Below are 9,356 nucleotides of genomic sequence, written 5' to 3' on the forward strand. Positions count from 1 at the left end.
ATACAATTTGTTTTATACAATGTTGTTAAAAAAAATAGTTTATTTTTCAAGAAAAGTATTATACAATGTTGCTGACGTTAAGTAGGGGTTTGAAAGATACTTTTTGATAAATACAAAACAAATAGATGAACAAAACCAAAAGATGTAGTAAAGCAAAAATGGATAAAACGGCTGAGTTGGGCCATATTACACCAATAAGTGGGGCTAGGGAAGCCTAGTATGTGGGCCAACAAAAATGATGACGTAGGGCCCACTGACTTCAAGCCCAATTCAACTTTTCTCAAAGCCCCAATTTGTCCATTTCCCTCTCTTTCCTTGCATGAATTTGTTACATTAACTACAAAGAATACTTATTTTAGTGGAGAAATGACTTTATACACAACGTAACGGCTGAAGTGCGCAAACAACCATTTTTAAGGTTGATACTTGGAGATTAGGTAGTACTTATTTTGTTCTGAAAATTTAAACTAAAAATTTTAATTTCGAGACAGTTTATGATATTTGTGTCAAGAAAAATTAAACTTGAAAAACTGACAATCAAGACATATTGACTAATTTAAATAGCAGCCATTCTACCAAAACGTAACTATCCCTCTTTTTATTTCTTTTCTTTTAGGGATTGCGGAGATTTGGGAGGAAACAACGGGGAAGGATTTTTGTAAGTAAAAGAAAGAGAGTGACAAAAATGGTCGATTATGTTGAGAAAACAAAGAGAATTGAAGAAAGAGATTTTTACCTTTCTATACATTATTTGAAACCTTATTAGCCTCTCTGCTCAAGTTTAAATTTAATTATATGGTCATATATAATTTACTAATTATATACAAATAAGTTTTAAACGAGCATCCATTTATATTAGGAATTGAATAAGGAATATCAATTATTTCCTTATCCCTTTATACTTGCCCTTCCCTCACCTCCCCTCCCCCCCATCTCTGTCTTCGTCTCTCTACCCTTTTTTTCCAAATTTTCTTCATTTGATGTTCTCTATTTTTTATATATTTTCTTGTTGTATAGAGTTTTAATGAAAATCATCAATGGATTTCAATCGTTTTAACTTAGCAATTTTCTTTAATGTTGCACAATTGGTGTTCAAATTAAAATTGTCAATCAATAAATTTTGAAGGTGTTTGACTCTCCACCATTGACAGCCATTAAAAAGCTTTAAAGCTTTGAAATCGAATTTGGGTTTTCAAAAATCATTATTTGTTTGGATTGGGTGTTGTTGCAAACAACTGGGAATACTGTTTGAAGTTTATATCTCAATTTTGAGGGTGTTTTGGTAAAGATTAGACTTGATTTTGGCTGAATTTCAGATTGAAACTCGAAGAAGAACACATGACATACAATATACTTACGAAATTGTAGTAAAGTTGTATGTAAATTGTATTCTATTGTAGTTATATTTTTTTTTATTTGAATGTTGTATGAAAGTTAAAAAATAGTTGTATAATGTATGAATTGTTGTATAAAATTTATATTTAAATTATCAATACAATCTTTTTACATAAAGTTATTGATATGTATCAAAATTGTATTAAGAGATAAAATTTTGATTGGAATTTTAGAGAGAAAGAATCACACACCACAGACAAAATATATACAAATCAGATAAAAAAATATATACAAATCAGATATAAAATATTATATAAATTTTATATGAAATTTGTATTTAAGTTGTATGATGTTGTAGATGTATTTAACTGGGTAGAAATAATGTATGAAAGTTGTAGATAAGTGATAAATAGGTTGTAGAATATATAATTAGTTGTATGAAATTTGTTTTTACTATGTATGTTGTTGTAGATATTCAAATTTGCATTAAATTTATACGAAATTTGTTTTTAAATTTGTATGTTGTTGTACCATCAAATTGTATAATATTAATTGTAAGTACGATGTATCCATTTTAGTGCTGATTTAAATAGGTTTCGTTAATTTGTGATAGATTAGTGTATTGGGTAAGTTAACCAATCAAGTGAAGCAGGATACTTTACTAGCCCCGCACGATAGTTATTAACCTCGTAAAATCTTTGGACACAATTTGATACATATCAACAATTTTATGTAAAAAGATAATATTGATAACTTAAATACAAATTTTATACAATGATTCATATATTATACAACTATTTTTCAACTTTCATACAACATTCAAATAATATATATATATATAACTACAACAGAATACTACTTACAATTATACTTTAACTTTTCTACAATTTCGTAAGTACATGGTATGTCATGTGTTTTCTTCTTCTTTTTCGAGTTTCAATCTGAAATTCAGCCAAAATAAAGTATAATCTTCATCAAACACCCTCAAAATTAAGATATAAACTCCAAACAATATTCTTAATTATTTGCAACAACACCCAATCCAAATAAATAATGGTTTTTAAAAACTCAAATTAGATTTCAAAGCCTTTTAATGGCCGTCAATGGTCAACAATCAATGTGTGCTCCAATCGTATCCAATTTTTGCACAATCTGGCTAGCTTATTGTAATGACCCGACCAGTCGTTTTGAGTTTTATAGCCATGTTCCCTCATTTACTGCTCAATTTATACTTTACAGTTGTTATGGGACTTACAGTGGTAATTGGTTCGTGTCCGGTGAGGTTTTGGAATAAATGGGAACACTTACTTCTAAAGTTTAAAACTTAAGTTGAAAAGGTTGGCTGGATGTCAACCTATGTGCAAACGAACCCGGAATAAAGTTTTGATGATTTCCAATAGCTCCGTATGGTGATTTTGGACTTAGGAGCGTGTCCGAAAAATTATTTGGAAGTCCGTAGTTAAATTAAGCTTGAAATGACTAAAAATAGAAATTTAAGTTTGGAAGCTTGACCCGGGAGTTGACTTTTTGATATCAGAGTCAGAATCCAGTTTTAAAAATTTTCATAGCTCCGTTATGTCATTTATGACTTGTGTGCAAAATTTGAGGTCAATCGGACGTGATTTGATAGGTTCCGGCGTCGTTAGTAGAAAATGGGAAGTTTCAAAATTCATTAGGCTTAAATCTATGTGTGATTCATGTTTTTAGCGTTGCGTGATGTGATTTGAGGTTTCGACTAAGTTCGTATGATATTTTAGGACTTGTTGGTATGTTGGTTGAGGTCCCGGAGGCCTCAGGTGAATTTCGGATGGCTAACGGATAAAATTCGGACTTAAAACCACTGCTGAAAATTTTTGCTTATGGTTTTCTCGCACCTGCGGAGGTTTGATCGCAGGTGCGAAGTCGCATGTGTGCACCAGCCCATCGCAGAAGCGGTCAGGCGTGAAGAGGGGCAGTGGTCGTAGGTGCGAAGAAATTGCCGCACCTGCAAGGTCGCAGGTGCGAAACTATGCGCGCAGAAGCGAAAAAAGGGAAGGGGAGATTGCTTGGCAGAAGCGAAGGAATTCTCGCACCTGCGAGACTGCAGGTGCGGTTAAAAATCCCGCATAAGCGGAAACCCCTGGACAGTACAAAAATATAGAGGTTCCGAATTTTTGCCATTTTTGGGCATTTTAAGCTCGGGCTGGGCAATTTTGAGAGAGGTTTAAACCTTGAGTTAAGTCACTTGTGATTATTGTTAGTCAATAATATTGGATTATCATTGAGTATTTTGACTAGATTACATGTTTTTGAGGTGGAATTAGAGGATTTGGGCCTAGGGATTTCAAAATAAGATTTGAAGATTTGAGGGTCGAGTTGATGTCGGAATTTGGTAAAATTAGTATGGTTGGACTCTTGGTTGAAAGGGCGTTCATATTTTGCTCTAGTGGTAAGCACCCTCCACTTCCAACCAAGAGGTTGTGAGTTCGAGTCACCCCAAGAGCAAGGTGGGGAGTTCTTGGAGGGAGGGAGTCGAGGGTCTATCGGAAACAGCCTCTCTACCCTAGGGTAGGGGTAAGGTCTGCATACACACTTCCCTCTCCAGACCCCACTAGTGGGATTATACTGGGTTGTTGTTGTTGTCGGGTTACGAGACTTGGGCCCCACAAGTAATTTTTGAGTTAAATTTCGAAATTTGTTGAAAAATTAGTATTTTCATATGGACTTAATTTCAATAATTTGTATTGACTGAATCAAATTAATTGTGACTAGATTCGAGACGTTCGGAGGCCGATTCGCGAGGCAAGAGTATAGCGGAGTCAAGAATTACACGGTTGGGGTAAGTAACACTTCTAAACTTGGTTCTGATGGTATGAATTCTCGAATTTGGTGCTATATAAATTGTTTGGAGGTGACACATACGATAGTTGACGAGCGTGTGGACGTGCACCAGAGAAATTGTGACTTGAATAAATCATGTGAAGTTGTGAAATTAAAGAATCATGTTATTACCCGAATATTCTCCACGTGTTAGGAAATTGATCTGAGACTCATATTAAAGATCATGATTAGGCTACGTGTCGATATTTTTGGGACCCACAGGGTCGTATTGCTGTTGAATTTAATTTTTTTTAAAATGTATATTTCATACTCATTCATGTTCATCCATTATGAGGATATTTATGGGATCGGGGCTGCCCGCCTGCAGCAGGCCATATTGGCTTTGTATTATTACTATATGAAACGGGGTTGCCCGCCTGCAGCATGTCACATTGGCTTTATATTATTATTATATGGAATGGGGCTGCCCACCTGCAGCAGGCCTTATAGGCTTTATTATTATATGGATCGGGGTTGCCCGCCTACAGCAGGCCATATCGGCTTTATATCAAGCTCGGGCTGAAGGAGCCTCTCCGGAGTCTGTACATACCCTAGTGAGCATATATGACTATATATATTCGGATGGACTTCCCATGGCATGGACTTGCCTTACTTATTTATATTGTGATGAATTTTTCTGGACATGGATCTTGTCTGTATTATTTACATTTGGGGATAAATTACCCCAGGGCTGGATTGGCCTTATACGATATTGAGTGACTGACTGTCAGTCGATGTGTGTGTGTATGTGTGTGTGTGTGTGTGTGTGTGTGTGTGTGTGTGTGTATATATATATATATATATCCCTGGGCTGGATTGGCTATAAGCAGTACCGAGTGACCGAATGATTAGTGACCAGTAGTACATGAGGTCTTTCCACTGAGATGTCATATTCCTCATATCATGCAGTATTGATCTATTTTACTTGTACTGAGTTTAACTGTTGAACTTGAAAGCATGCCTACATTTCTGTATCATTATTTATATACTGGACTGTACTTGCGGAGCTTGTCACTACTTTCAGCCCAGAGGTTAGTCTTGTTACTTATTGAGTTGGTTGTACTCATACTACACTCTGCACCTCGTGTGCAAATCCAGGTGCTTCCGGACATGGCGACTGTTAGATCTTAGAGCGTTATCAGTTGGAGCAGTTGGAGACTATCAAGGTAGCTGCCTGGCGTCCGCTGACCTTGACTCTCTCTTTCCTTCAGTTATTGTACTGATCTATACTTTCATACAGTATTTTTATCAGTCAAACTTTGTATTCATATTAGATGCTCATATACTTAGTGACACCGAGTTTTGGGAGTGTTTATATCTGTATTTGTGAAATTTCTTCCTCTGAATTTAAATATTATGTTTTCAAATTTAGAAGATATGATGGTTTATTGAGATTGTCGGCTTGCCTAGTATTGAGATAGGCCCCATCACGAAAGGTGAGATTTTGGGTCGTGACAAATTGGTATCAGAGCCTAGGTTACATAGGTCTCACGAGTCATGAGCAAGTTTAGTAGAGTCTTGCCGATAGGTATGATGACATCCATACTTATCTATTCGAGAGGCTACAGAGCATTTTAGGATAAACTCTCATCTTTCTCTCCTTATCGTGCATAATTGATTCAACTTGAAATATAACTCTTTGAATTCCTTCCACTCATTCGTGTGCACATGTGAGCGCTCAGTATTAGCTGTGTATCGCCGACTTATGATTCCATGAACTAGGTTCGAGATGAGTATTCTATGTTTTGGTGATAGGTCAGTCTGGAGGACTTGAGGCCATGGTTAGACCGCAGCTTAAGCTCGGTAACTTCAGTTGTAACTTGTACATTTGGACTCATATGTTCGGTAATATCCCCACGAGTGGAATTTGTGACTCGATGAGCGATGGAATGACTTTGTGATGAGTATGGTGTGACATACAGTCTCGAGTATGAATGTTTTGAAGGATCTTTCATGTTGTTAAATTTTGGGACAAATTAAATTCTCATGTCTTGTTAATGAGTTTGGACTTCGAAAGATTAAGTGATTGCATAGTAATTATGACTGCGAAAGGGTATAACAAGATGCCAATTTGAGGCTAAGCAAGTGGGTTGTCTCCTGCAGAGTAACCTAGCATAGGTGTGTTCTTTATAATGTTGAGTGGGGAGTTTCTTTTCTACCAGCAGGGTATACGTGTTGAGATTTGAATTTTATTCTGGTTGGGAAAGTTGACTTGACTGTTAAGAGAATGAATGCCAGATTAGCGGATGATTGAGGTATTTTATGGTTGGTGTTGCATGAGCTTGAGAAGAATTTTTTTTGAACTGACTGCAGTATTATGGCAATAATAGAGTATGAGTATTGTGAGTTATCGAGTGTTTTAATCTATGGCTTTGATCCAAGTTGGGGAGCATGCTATTGACAATTTAATTTCATGATTATATGTTAAATTTTAGTTTTGATCTAAGACATACTTGTAGATTAGTTATGACTTGCAGAGGTTGAGATCGAGGATGACTCGAGTACTGAAATTCCTAAATACGGGTTATATTGCGCTTTATGATTATATGAAAATCATAGGATGAGTGAGTTATTATTTGTGAATGATGTAGTGCACACAAAGTATGAATTTGATCGGTGGTGTTAAGGCAGGGTTACCTCTTTGAGTGTTGTTGTGCTAATGGGGCACGTGTCTTTCAGCCCGTTTGGGTGGTGCAATTTAGATTTGAGCAAAGTGTGTGACTCCCGAGAAGGTTCTAATGGGTTCGAGATTTATATAAAGCAATCGAGAATTTTTTCAGATTTGTGTATGGATAGAATATGAGATTTACATTTAATGGTGTCGGACTTGAGGTAATTCTGTATGACTATGAATTCTACATTTTAGTATAAGAAAGGTAAGAAGAACAATTTTAAATTCACATAAGGTATTTTCAGAGTAAGTTTTACGATTGTGGTATTTATGGAGATGCTTAAGAAGAATACAATGGCTTATGGGCCTTAAGGTAGTGTGGTTTTACATTAGGATGTCTTGTAGTGAGCTTTGGGTAAGGATAGTGGAATTCTGACAGGGAGAAGTGTCAACCTGATGGTAATTCAGAGGAAACTCGGAGAAAATAGGACGACTGGGTAGTAGGCTGGACCAGTATGGTATGATCGGTTCTTTGGGTACCTATGAAATGGTGAGGCTCTACAGATGTTTTAGTAGAAATATTCTTGGGTTGGTGACATGCGTGGCTTGGCCGAGTTAGAGGAATTTAGTTCTGATAGCTTGGTTATGTGCAAATGGATTTCAAAGTGTTCTTGATGGTTTCTACCATGGTCCAAACCAGATATTTTCTACCGGTGTGGGGGACATGCTGTGTATTGTGATTTCCTCCTGGATGAGATCAAATTGAAGGTTTCTAACTAACCAGGTATGTAATTTGCTGGTGACTCAGAGTTGATAATGAGATTCTCGTGCTTCTCACATGATTGCATGATAGATGCGGTGTGTTGTGCGGGATTAAAATTTACATGTACAAAGTGGCAGTTCAGTCTTGAAGGGAAGGTCCTGAATTTTAGACGAAATGGTCAGTTTCAGATATTTAGATGAATGTTATAACTGCTCGATAATTCCTGAGAAGGGTGCGCATTTCAGAAGGCGCATTGTGTTTTGACTTACGGATGTTCATTGGTATTGTGGTACTCACCTAGTTTATAGACTACTGATATTCAAATTATTGCTATGTGGCACGGAAGAATTTTGAAAGTATTCCTAGTGGGATGATCGTGCATGAAGGATGTGATAGTCATTTGAGTGCTGGAGTTATGATCAGTTAAGGTGGTTTATGTGTTCTATGAATTTGGGGGACTCGGAGTTCTCAGAAGCAAATTGTTTCAGGGTTGCAGCCTGTTTGAGGTGAGTATTTTATTTAAACTCAGTAGAGGCACTAATTGCATTAATTATTTGTGATAGCTACGTGCTACGAGTGCGTACATATGTGAGGTTTGAGCCATGCGCGGGTATCGGGGCAAGTATTCATACTCGGAAGAATGCTTAGGAAAAGATATGCCTAGAGAAGACTATTAAGCATAAAGTTATAATGTTTCTCGTATTCGTACCTTTGTCGAGAACTATCTGGGCTACACTTGAGGTTACAAAGAGGCTAATTCCCCGAATAAAATGGGTAGTTACTATTTCTACGTTAACTTGCCGATTTGAGTTATGATAGCACACTTTGCACATACCTACTCTATTGCGTGTTATTTATACCAGTCCAGAAGCATGTGAGTTTTTTTTCATTTATCATATACATGTGTACTTATTTGATTGCTCCTGTATTATATTCTTGGACTGGAGGCCTGTGACCATGTCAGGCGATTGATATTATTAGCACGTGAGTTATCCGTGTAGGTCCAGACATTTATATTATTGGCATGTGAGTTGTCCGTGCGGGTTCATATATTGATACTATAGCACGTGAGTTGTCTGTGCGGTTGATGTTAATGTGAGCTCTAGAAGAGTTGGTTACCGTTGTTAGATTCGTGTGTCTTGGTTCTACTATATATGATAAGCTTATAGCATTACAATTGTGGTGGTGCTTGTTGAACTTGCAATACAGTTCTCTTCTTTGAGATATTTTTCATTTTTGGGTACACGGATTGCAATTGTGGCTTGAGTTATATTGGTATGGCATGTCTGTAGGATAAGTGTGTTTAATAATATATGTTCATTGGACCTAGAATGGGTACTATCAGGTTTGATTACGGTATATTTGGGAGGATGACATTGAAAGTAGGCTTAGAAAGTGATTATGGTTCTGGTTGGGGCGAGAGAGCTCCATGACTTGTTGATCTGATAAGGGGTTATGAGATTCCGTGTGTTTCTTTTATTATCAGCAGTGTACGAAGGTTTTGGAATGAGGTTTGGCTTGATATGGGGTTTAATACTTGTACCGGGTTAGTTTGGAGTAGTTACTGTGATCGGAAATGGTACTGCGAGCATGCGAGTTGTGTAGTATGTTATGTGATTATATCTGGGGTTATAGTTATGGCTTGATACAGCTTGTTCAGAGTCATACAGTGTGTAGATGTGAGATTCGTGTTTTGAAAAGAAATTCTGAATGTTGGAAATTGAATTCCAAGGTTTATGGGCTAAGGTTAAATTAATGACTTTCAATTATGTTGTGTTGTCAGGCCTA

The sequence above is a fragment of the Nicotiana tabacum genome, chromosome 22 (genome assembly GCF_000715075.1).
Source record: "Nicotiana tabacum cultivar K326 chromosome 22, ASM71507v2, whole genome shotgun sequence".
Lineage (NCBI taxonomy): Eukaryota > Viridiplantae > Streptophyta > Magnoliopsida > Solanales > Solanaceae > Nicotiana > Nicotiana tabacum.